This window comes from Pteropus alecto, unplaced genomic scaffold (assembly GCF_000325575.1).
Source record: "Pteropus alecto unplaced genomic scaffold, ASM32557v1 scaffold97, whole genome shotgun sequence".
NCBI classification, from domain to species: Eukaryota; Metazoa; Chordata; class Mammalia; order Chiroptera; family Pteropodidae; genus Pteropus; species Pteropus alecto.
In genome coordinates, this window is record NW_006439713.1 from 1,166,535 (window position 1) to 1,176,461 (window position 9,927).

Genomic DNA, 9,927 nt, shown 5'->3' on the forward strand with positions numbered 1-9,927 from the left:
CCGACACTCCCAGCTCTGTCCTCTAAGCTGAACCAATGGTGGGAGATCGTTCGCCTTTTTAACTTATGATAATTATTTTTATGTTATTTATGTATATAATTAACTGCTTTTTACATAATAGTTTCATCAGAAGAACTTGGCAAGAGGTGATAGGCTTTCTAAAATATTGTCTCCATTCTTCAAATATAAGGGGTCCAGGAATCCATGCAATTATCCAGAATGCCAGGGTTCCTAAGATATTTTTTAAAAAAATCACTGACGATTTCTTTTTGCATTTGCAGAATACAAAGGGCGAATGACCAACTAAAAAATCCAAACACGATTCAACATCTGCTAGCATTTATCTTTTATTCCTCTTCCCCGTGAAATAAAGGCCTTTTAAATCACAATTTTATTTTTTTAAAGAAGTTGTTTTTGTGCCTAGGTAAGAATGCATCAAATGTTTTTAAAGAACCTAATTTAGGCTGTGTGGCCCCATTGTACTACACTGTTATTTAAAAAACAGATACATAATAGTACTTCTCATTTTAATAAGTGAGAACTCTAAATAAAAATGGAATTTCCTCCCGCGTTTTCTGTAGACCTCTTTGGCCTTAATGGGGTTGCCGTCTGAGGCAGAATGGGTTCACGCTGTCTCAGGACAGTTGCTGCGGATTTGTTTGCGTGTAAGAAACGGGGGTGCAAAAATACAAAGTTCTCAGCCAAGTCATCGACTCCAAATCATTCTGCGCGTCCGCCCCTGGTCACGACGGGGAGCACTTAGCTCTTCAGCTGACCCCAGGCACACAGCTGCGTCCACGGGGGATGCCGATCCAGCCGTGATGGCCGCCACGCTCTCGCGGGCCCCTCTGGGTTATTTTGAAATAATAAGCCATGAGAGTTCATTTGGGGCCTGTGAACTTGTAACGTGTAGTCCAGGGCAGCGTGACGGTGTGAAACTCGCTGTCCTCCGTGCCAGGTGCCACCTCACTGTCCCACCAGAAACTGCTCTGGGGAGCCAGGCGTGGGAGCCGGATCCGTGACACGTGTTTTCCAGCTCGGTGTCCAAGGCGTGAAGCTCGCGCCTCCCAGCCCGAGGGGCCACCGGTGCCTTTCCCCTGGGGTTTGGGGAAATCGAATGTGTTCCACGCCCCTTCAGTTTGCGTAAGGACAAAGGCGTTGTGACCTGTGTTCTCCGTCGCTGGCCCTGTCTCAGATGGCCTGTTGCACGTGCTATACTCCGAGAGCAGCTGTGTTTCCTGCTGCCGATGGCGTCTGGGTCCCTCCCCAGTCCTGAATCCGTAAAACGTTCCGGTTACTCGACGTGTTCCCCGAGGTCTCGGCAGTTTCAGCCAAACCTGAAGGTCATTCGGGTACGGGTGGGGCTGCCGGACCCAGGAGCTTCACTGGCCACCTCTGCAGAGGCCCCCAGAGGCCAGGATGTAGGACGTGCGGGTCTTCTGTGTGGCGGACAGTGGGGTCAGGGTCCGTCCTGCTGACAACCACCCGAAGGGCCCCAGGGCAGCTGAGTGGGAGCGGCTGGGTCCGGTCCAGGCGCAGGCGCACACAGCATAACACAAAGCGCCTTCGCGTCAGCCGTGGGGGCCATCTGAGCATAAAGGTTTATGCCGTGAATTGTTTTTTTCATTATTTTACAGTCAGACCTCTGATAGGTCATATATTTGAGCCATATTCTTTAATAATAAAGAATCAACAAATTAAAAACGGGCATTTAAATAATGCATCGTTTGTTTAAGCCTTAAATTGCAAACGAAAGCACAGGTGTGTTTGAAAAGAATTTAAAGATCATGTTAATTAAAGTCACTTTCATCTGAGTCTCCTCCAGCTTCAGAGAACTGCATTTGCTCAGTAAGTCATAAGCATATGGGACGTCACCTGACCCACGTGCTAGGATGGGGTGGGGGTGACTTTACTGCACGCGCCTCCCAGGCCTCCAGACGGAGACTCGGAACGGGACTCAGTGGCCAAAAGCATGGCCACCCTCGCTGTTGCAGGCCTTATTAATTCCATGTGTGACTTGGAGCTAGTGTCATTTCATAACTTTGAAATGGTGATATGATTATAGAAACGTATGTTCTGCCGGCCTTTAATAATAAAAACCGAGAACTCCCATCATTGCTTATGGTAGAAGCAACCGATCAGTTGGAGAGCGGTTGGCATTTTAAGAATCTGTCAGTAAACTTTGAATAATATATTACACCTTTTGGTCTTACAATGGCCTGAAGGTTCACTGCGTGAAATACTGCATCTCACTTTGGTCGACATGGGACTTTCGCACTCACATAAAGGTCGTTGGCAGGAGGTACCCAGCGGGGAGAGAGCAGCGCCCCCAGATGCGTCCTCGCATTAGGACAGGTGACAAGCTCAACTGAGAGCATGTTTGCATTATCCGTTTTTATCGATTTTGCTGATTATTCTGTATTGGTATATTCCTTTCGAGTTCGGCACTCCTTAATTTCTGTTCTCCCGCCCTGAACTCTCCGTTCGCTGTGACAGGTGACGGCGAGAGTTTGAGTATCACATTTACTTTATCCTCCAGCACACACTGGTCTCCAAACGATGACGCCCACGGCACGATTACTGAAAAGCTCTTTTCTTTCTTTCTCGTGGTTCTTTTTATCCTTAGCTTAATTTTCCACTAGGAGTGACTTTCAAACGTCCACAGTTTCAAGCCACCTGGAATAGGCCTGTCCTGGTTGGTGAGGCCAGCAATGGATGCACATGTGGTTCGTTTGTCTTATTTTGTTCCTGATATTTAGGGGTTGATTTTTTTTAAGTTGATTTGTTTTATAAATATACAAAATATTTGTGTGGTTCCAAAGTCAAATCTATGAAACGGGACACACGCAATGAATGACGTGTTTGCATCCCACGTCCTCCTAGTCTCTCCCTGAGCTTAGCGTCCACTAGACTTACGGGTGGTTCTCCTGGTGCTTGCTTTTAAAATAGTAGCAGACCGGACGGACGGACGGATGGATGGATGGACGGATGGATGGATGGATGGTGGATGGATGATAGGTAGATGACAGCCGGCCAGCTAGATGATAGATCTTCAGACGGACAGCGCCTGCGTTCCTAGTCTCCGCCCGTCTTGGATAAACAACGTTGCACGGTTCGTGCTCCCCTCCACCTCGCTCTGTTCGGAGACCTCTCTGATCGCTGCAGAGCCGTGTGTGGAGACTGTGCCCCTTTTCCTGGCTGCATCGTACGCCTCCGTGTGGACGAGTGGTGGTGATGCGCCCAGCGCCCCGTCAGTGGGCATTTGGGTTGCTTCCAGTCTTTTGCTTACAAATTGTATAACGTTTGGACAGAAATGGGGCTTATTATGTTAATGCCTATAACTTGCTCTCTCGTTGAATATTTGATATAATTTGATATTATATTTGTCTCCTTCGGTGGGAAAAGGCAGCAGATTAGGTGTTTTTGGTGCATCACTGAAAGCTCACGAAAGCAGCCCAGAATGAAGACAGCTGACACACGCAGGGCACGGGACATGCGGTGGACGTTCTGAAGACACGCAGGCTTATTTAATCCCCCAGTTCTGTGAAATAGGGACCTTCGTTTCTCCTTCCTCATTCTACAGAGGGGGAAGCTGAGTCAGGAGCACCCGGTGACCCGCAGGGCTGGAATACCATGGTCTGGCCCTGGCCGCGGTACCCTGCTGCCCGCTTTCCTCAGGCAGGGGACCTGGGATTTCACCGAGGCAGGACATTCTGCGACGGGGGCAGCGCCTGGCACGGCGCAGGCACACCACAAATACCTGTCGAGTGACTGGTTGAGAGTCATCCCAATTCCCAAGCAGACAGGGCTGCAATCCCCACGCTGAGCCCACAGATGGCAGGTGGCCACCTCGGGGAACCGCTCCCTTGAGAACCTGGCACAGCTTCTCCAGGAGAATTCCTTTCCACATAGACACCTTGGGGAGAAGAGTCTTGACTGGTGAGGTTTGATCTGCAGCAGTGATAGGAGGGACCCCGCCGGCAGAGCAGCAGGCAGGCGGGACCCACAGCCCTGGGGATCGGTGACTCCCCAGGGGGCGGGGGTGCAGCCTTGCCCTGGGCAGGGGGCGTGGGAAGAGGAGGCAGCGAAAGCGGGACCCTCCGCCCGCGCGGAGCAGGGCAGGACGGCCAGCCTGACCTTCACACGGCCCGTCTCAACGTCGTTTAAATGCGGCCCCTGCAGCTTCAGGAGGAGGGAACCGATTCCTCCGCTCGTTCCTGCCAGGGGCCTGTCCCAGCACGGGAGGCTGACTGCGCGTTTGCTGCAGCCGCCTTCGCGGTGCTGGCTTGGGACTGGCTCTAAAACAAAAACAAAACGTAAACCACAAGACGGCCGGCGGAAAGATGAGTCTACCGGTTTTGCCAATAGAAAGACTGGTTAGCTTTAGAAAACAGGGTTAATGTGAAACGGAAACACTTTAAGGCCCAGGAGACAGACCAATAAGGTGTGCGTGTGTGTGTATACGTGCGTGTGCGTGTGCGTGCGTGCGTGCATACGTCTGTGTGTATCATCAGGAATTGGCTCACACCGTTCTGCAGGCTGACGGGTCCCAATATCTGCAGTGGGAATCGGTGACCTAGAGACTGGGAGAAGCACTGTTCCTTCCGTCTGAAGGCCACGGACAGGCGTTGACACGTGAAGCTAACGATCACAGGCCCCCAGGGGGCTTGTCGACCAGCTGCGCTCGGCAGGCCAGCAGCCCCAGCGCGGACACGGGGGAAATCACTGTCCCTTGTTTTTGGATAAAATGAGGGTCCTTGTAACTGTGACGAGGAGATCGATCTAGGTGGGTGTACTAGTTTCCTGGGGTCGCCCCATCAAAGCACCATAACAGGAGGCTCGGGTATCACAGGGCCCTGCTCCCCGAAGGCTCAGGCTGGGGGCGGGGGACCCCCTCGCCCACTCCAGCTCCCAGAGCCTGCCGGCGCCCTTGCTGTGCTGTGCTCGGCGGAGGCCTCCCTCCTGCCACGTGGCCGTCTTCTCCCTGTGTGCGTGTCATTGTCCCTCTGCACGTAGCTACCTGCCTGCTCTCCCCTCTTTATGGGGGAGCAGTCCTAGCGGAGGGGGACCCAGCCCCGGGACTCACCTTAACCGGGTCGTCTGCACAGACGCTGTCTACAAGTAAGCTCGCATCCACAGGTCCCGGCGTGAGGGCTGCAACGTGGCTTTGGGGGGACACGATCCAGTCCGTAACGGTGGGTCTCTGCAGTCTCGTGGGCACCCAGCCCCCAAGTTCCTCCCCAGCCGGTCCCAGGGGACGCAGCGAAGTCTCGAGGCTCTGGCCATCCACTCGATATCATCACTTTCCTTACCTCTGTCCTCTGTTCCTGCTGGTTTGGCGGCCGAGCCCCTCGAATCAGGTGTGAAGACCCCACAGGCAACTCACAGCTTTAAGCCCACCCCAGTGGAGTGTCTGGCTCTCCTGGAGGGGCCGGCGCGGCATTCGGAAACATTGTTTCTGCAGCTCTGTCTCCCGGGGGCCCAGGAACGCGTCCACGGCGGGGGGCGGCCGCACCAAGCATTGCCCAGCGTCTGCGCTCTGTCATTGGCCTTGGCCCCATGTCCCATGGGCCCCATCATTTAGGATAGCCTTGAACCCCAAGTGTAGGCCTCTCCCAGCTGGGCTTCTTCCTACAGTTCTGCCGAGTCCGTCAGCCATCACCATCCCCACCCCGAAGGCTGTGAGCTCTGGGCGAGGGAGGCCAACCCGCTGCTCCCAGTGGGCACTTCACTGGTCACGCCTGCCCCTGAGTAGCTGGGAACACTAAAGGGGCTGCAGGCCACTTTCTGGTCCCTGGACCCCTCCGTCGGGCTCTGCTGATGGGCTTTCCAAAGTCACCTCTTCTGTCACAATACTTCCCAGCACAGGCTTCTAGCACCAGAAGGGACGGGAAGGGACGTGGCTGTGTTTCTGGAGCCCTCTGGGCGTCGCCCCACCTTAGGTAAGATGGGTTCAGTCCCGGCTTTACCTAAGCCCACCGCTCATGACACCAGATCTGATCCTGACCTTTATAACCTGGAACAGACAACTCTGTCTTTGGCTTTACGCTCCAGGCCCAGGCCCGCCATGGAAAATCAAATGGCTTTTCCAGACACGCCTGGGAGTGTGAGGGACAAAGCCGCTTCCTTGATCCGGCTGCCCTGGGTCATTTTAAGGCACTCGGGCAGCCACTCACCACGCAGCGTGGTCACTACGTGTTCCGAAGCTCTGCTTCCTTTTACGGTGGCCCGGGTCGATGACATCGAAGATGGCTGGTCCAGGAAATGTGTGTTCTTCTTCTCTTGGCCCCTGTCTTGGTCTCAAGAAAATCAAAGCTGGTTTTCGGGTTTCAGGGGTTCCCGTTTCCTCAGTAGGTTTTGTCCTGATGACATGCGTCGGCGTGAAGTTGGTATAGCACCGGAAAGAGATTTTACGGGCCCTGCTCTTGCCATCAAGCTGGGTAAGCTGCACATGGACGGGACCCAGAGTGGGTCCCGAGCTGCATGACAAGGTTGTCCTTTGCTCTTCTCATCATTTTAAAATTCTAGGCTCATGTCGTTTCACGGGCTCATGTTGTCCTGTGAATCAAACCAGCCAGCGTGTGTCAGCACTGAGAACCCACAGGGCTGCAGCGGGGTATTTTAAGTTTCGGAAGGAACCCGTGGAGTCTGTCAGGAACCCCACAGGAGGCTGACTCGAGGTAACTCACGCGTGCGGCATTGGATTGTACTACATCCCTTTTGATGATGTCCTATCCTTGCAAAGTTGGGCTCGTTGCCATCGAAAGCAATTACGCTGTGAACGTCAGTGTGGGATAAAAGACGAGGGCGGCTTGGTCCCGAGCGATTCCGGGGTGTGGGAGGTCGTGCAGCCACCCCATAACTGTGCTTCCTGAAGAATGACACAATTTTTTCTTCAATTTATGTGAATTATTAAAAAACAAACAACTAAGTCGTTAGAACATAAATACTTTTCTAAAAAATCGAAGTGAAATTCATATCACATAAAATGAACCTTTTTATTGTGGTAAAATATACAAAATATAAAATGTATCATTTTAACCATTTTTAAATGACAGTTCAGTGGCGTTTAGTACAGTCACAGTGTTGTGTAACCACCACCACTATCTAGTTCCAAAACGTTGTCATCGCCCCCGAAGGACCCCACAGCCATTAAGCAGCTGCTCCTCAGCCTCCCTGCCCCGGCCCTGCTTCCGTCTGTGTGTTTGCCTGTTCCGGAATGTCACGCACGTGGACTCGTGTAACACGTGGCACTTTGCGTCTGGCTTCTTTCACGCAGCGTGACGTCCTCGGGGGTCATCCATGCTGCAGCGGGTGTCGGTGCTTCGTCCCTTTTTACGGGTGAATAATATTCCGTTGTGTCGACAGACCACATTGTGCTCATCGGTGCGTCCGTGAGTGGACAACCTTTCGCGGGTATGAATGACGCTGCTGTGAACATTCGTGTCCAAGTTCCTGTTTGAATTCCTGCCTTCAGTTCTTCTGAGTGTATACCTCTGAAGGAAATTGCTAGACCGTTTGGTAATTCTATGCTTAACTGTTTGAGGAACTGCCAGATCGTTTTCTCACGAATCTTTTTTAAGTTGTTTGATCCTAACCTAATAAGGGAAACTGTTGGTCACTCCTTTGGGCCCAGGGACTCTGTGGAAAGATCACTGTGACCCTAGGATGCCCTGTGGGGAGCACGTTTGGGAACATCTGACTTAGGGAGCACTTCCGGTCTGCCCGGGCACCGTGGGGCGTCCTGGAGGCAACCCCGGCAGGCCTCACCCCTGAGTAACGAAGCATCAGGCGTTTTAGGGGGCGTCAGCAGAGAGGGGGTGGCATGGAGTCGGAGTGGACCGGTGCTGTTTACATGGGCTGCCTCAGAACGCCTCGGTGAGGAGGTGACTCTGAACAGAAAGAGGCGAAGGTGGGTGTGGCCCACGCAGGATTAGGGAGGAGCCCAAGCAGCAGAGGGTCTGAGGAAGGCACGCACTTGGCTTTTGGGAGCCAAAAGGCCAGTGTGGCCAGAACAGAGTGGGTGGGGTGGTCAGTGATGAACCCGGACAGGGGGGCAGGGTGGGGCCATCCAAACACCTCTGCCAGAGGAGTGCAGAGGCCACTGGCCCCAAGGGGCCCAGAGTGGAGGAGCCAGGTATCAATCAATCAGCAGCCCCCCAATAAACACGGTGATGCGCCCAGCCACCTGCCCGTGAACTTGTAACAGAGGCATCTGGCCGAGTCCGGGACTTGGGGGAACGACGGGGAGATGGGCTGAGTAGGGGTAGGCCAGACCTCAGCTGACCTTTCCTGACAGACAGGACAACTTGTGCAAAAGCCCTGGGGGGCCTGAGTCAGAGGATCTGTGAGATGCGGGGGGCGGGGCAGACGACTGAGAGCAGTAGAGACTAGAGGATGGAGCTAGAGAGGCCCGTGCCATCCTGAATGAGGGGGAGTCGTGTTTGACCCAGACTGAGAATGACCAGGACTTAGGCCAGGGGCTGGCGCGGGGCTCAGAGTTCCATCAGGAGACTAAGGAGGGAAGAGCGAGTGTCTTGGTGACCAGACCGTGTGGACAGTTCTGCTGGGGAAGGGGACAAATTCACGTCCACGTGCCACGTGTCCAAATTGTTGAAAGTTCTCAATCGAGCTGACAAAACATTAAAATGCGCTCTGTCCTCTCGCTTTGACCAACACACCTCACAACCCAGGGGCCAGACCCCAGCTGGGTGCTCTCACACTGCCGCGCTCTCCAGCTTGGGGGGGCCTCCCGGGCCCACAGGGGACCCCATGTCCCCTGCAGACAGCTTCTCTGGCCACACCTGGGGCCTTAGGGCACTCATACCCATAATGGGGTCACCCCCGGAGGATGAACCGGTGTGCTGCAGTTGGAGGGTGAGCTTGGGGACATTTGGGCTGGGATTCTGGGGTCACAGATACCCAGAGCTTGATCCTGGATAGTGGGCACCCCCTCGCCCTGTTCCGATGGGCAGGACCAGACTGGGGTCCTTAGGAGCATGCCCGGCAGGCTCTCCTCTTGTCGGGGTTGCGGGTGGGGCTATTGGCGATGGACTGGTTCTTGGGGGTCCACGAGGTGCTGGGTTCCGGCCTTCACAGTAGAAGGCAGTTTATGCACGGAGGTGGTTGTCTCTGGGAAGAACCAGTTTGGGGGTGAAGATCATAGCCTCATCTCAGATGTGCTGAGGGTGGGTGCCAGGCTAAATTTTGGGGTCTGGCGCTGGAGGTAAAAGGCAGGACTCTTTGCTGAGTAGGCGGAAACTGAGACAGTGGCCTGGCGGAGGTCACCGGGGAGTGGAGAGGTGGGTGGCTAGCGAGAGAGAAGAGGGCTTGGCTTTAAGGAGCCCCAACCCTTAAGAGCAGGGGGTGCAGGGTGAGGGCGCAGACACTACCGGGGTTTTATCATTGCAGCCCAACAAGCACCTGCCTAATGTGCATCTCTGGCGCGAGGCCTCCAGCCTCTACGCACTGCGTCCCCAGGGCATGGAACAAAAGATCTTACAGGAAGACACGGGGAGGGGGCGGGAGGCAGGCGTGGGACCACTGGGGTCAGAGGAGGCAGCTCTGAAAAGGGAGGTTTGTGTGACAGAAAATATGTCCTTGAGAAAAGTTTTAGTGGGTGTCGGTCCCCCCACTTCCTGTCTCCCGCGACTCCAGGCGTGGCTCTGGCGATCCTTGCCAGGGGTCGCGCGTCTGCCGTCCTGTTCTCCCGAATCACCTTTTGGGAATTAATGAGGGCAGAAGCGCAGCACTGAACAAGTTACGTTCTTCGTGCAAACCACTCGAATCATGCAGGGAATTCTCGAAAGAGGCCCTGCGAGCAGCAGCCGGACTCGTCCTGGGAGGAAAAACAAGGCCTGCTTCCTGGGGCGGAGCCTGCCGGGCAGAGCGGGCGGGGCTGGGCGGAGCGCCGGGAGGGGTGGGGGA